Source organism: Orycteropus afer, unplaced genomic scaffold, assembly GCF_000298275.1.
Source record: "Orycteropus afer afer isolate SDZICR_OR568_19922 unplaced genomic scaffold, OryAfe1.0 scaffold00083, whole genome shotgun sequence".
NCBI classification, from domain to species: domain Eukaryota; kingdom Metazoa; phylum Chordata; class Mammalia; order Tubulidentata; family Orycteropodidae; genus Orycteropus; species Orycteropus afer.
In genome coordinates this window covers 7,187,878-7,189,589 of record NW_006921670.1, presented here as the reverse complement: position 1 = coordinate 7,189,589, position 1,712 = coordinate 7,187,878, and the positions used below count along the sequence as shown (strand labels likewise).

General features: G+C 62.5%; 1 pseudogene; it reads left to right on the top strand.

The window, feature by feature from the left end:
- Positions 1 to 1,712, top strand: part of LOC103197811 — a 12,720-nt pseudogene that overhangs the window by 1,659 nt on the left and 9,349 nt on the right.

Below are 1,712 nucleotides of genomic sequence, written 5' to 3'. Positions count from 1 at the left end.
GGATAAGCTGATGGCCTAGCACTGGGAGACCTGGTACCCAGGTCAGCCACCTCACGACCTCATCGACTCCTTCCTGGAGGAGGTGGAGAAGGTGAGAGGTGGCTGCCGGCATTGGGGGGATGGGAGAATGCACAGGTAGTCCCCAAGGACAGGTACCCGGAGTGACAGAAGGGTGGCAATCATCTGGGGTTTCCCCTCTGCCTTTGGTGGCAGCCTCTCTGCCTGGCTCAGGCCAAAGGGAACCCTGAGAGCAGCTTCACTGAGGAGAACCTGTATCTGGTGGTGGGAGACCTGTTTTCTTCAGGGATGGTGACCACCTCCACCACACTGGTCTGGGCCCTACTGCTAATGTTTCTGCACCTGGATGTGCAGCGTGAGAAGCCAGGGGCCTGATGGGGGCTGGGGGTCTTGTGGGGGACGGATGGGCTGGCCTTCCCTGCCCTTGAGCTTAATGTAGATACCAGGGCCCTTAAGCAGAGGCTTGGCCATGGCTGCTGTCACCACGGACCCCTCCATGTAGTCACGGTCCGCTTGGAGGGACTCACACTCGGGCCCTAGGTCCCTGGGTCCTGGCTCACCTGGGGAGTCCTCTCTGTCCAGGTCGTGTCCAGGAGGAGATAGGGCAGGTGCGGCCACCTGAGATGGGGGACCAGGCCCACATGCCGTTCACAGCCGTGGTCCACGAGGTGCAGTGCTTTGGGGACGTAGTGCCTCTGGGTGTGCCTCACATGACCTCTCGTGACACTGAAGTGCAGGGCTTCCTCAACCCCAAGGTAGAGGTGCAGACACCCTCACCCACATTCACTCACACCTGCCAGCTCATAACCCCGGCATGACCTTTGCCAGGTGAAGCCCAGACAGGCACCAGGCTGTCCATCATCCATCCCCAGTCACCTGACACTGTGCCCAGCCCTGTGGGCATCGAGTACCCAGCAGAGGCAGGACGGGTTCCTGTGCAGAGCCTCTGTCTGGTGGAAGACAAACTGAACACGCCACGGAGTGGGGGAGTGCCCGTGGGACCTTGGGGACGGGGAGGCTCACAGGGAGCTGCTTGGGCTGAGTGCCCCTTGAACGAGTCCAGGGTGAACCAGGCAGATCGTGTGTGTGCCCACGTGTGTGGTGGTGGCTGGGGTCACGGCGTCCCCTGTCCAGGCCCCACCCACACCAGGCATGTCCTGGGCAGGGGACCACGCTCATTGTCAACCTGTCGTCAGTGCTGAAGGACGAGGCCTTCCACTTCCACCCACAACACTTCCTGGATGCCCAGGGCCGCTTCGTGAAGCCAGAAGCCTTCATGCCCTTCTCAGCAGGTGCCCGTGGGATGCCTGGTTCCCAGCCCATTCTTGAGGGAGGTAGAAGCGGGGACCCCAGCCCCCCAGGCTTGCTGAGCCCCGTGCCCCCCACAGGCCACCACTTATGCCTCGGGGAGCCCCTGGCACGCATGGAGCTTTTCCTGTTCTTCACCTGCCTCCTGCAGCGTTTCAGCTTCTCGGTGCCTGCTGGACAACCCCAACCCAGCGCCCACGGCGTCTATGGCTTAGTGGTGTCCCCACCCCCCTACCAGCTCTGTGCTGTGCCCCGCTAGAGGCACCAAGCCCCAGCCCGCTCCCCAGCTTCACCCTGACCGACAATAAACCACCAGGGGGACTCCACTGTGTGTCTGGGCCCCACCCGTGCCCCCACACAGCCCTTGCAGACAATTGGGCTCAGCA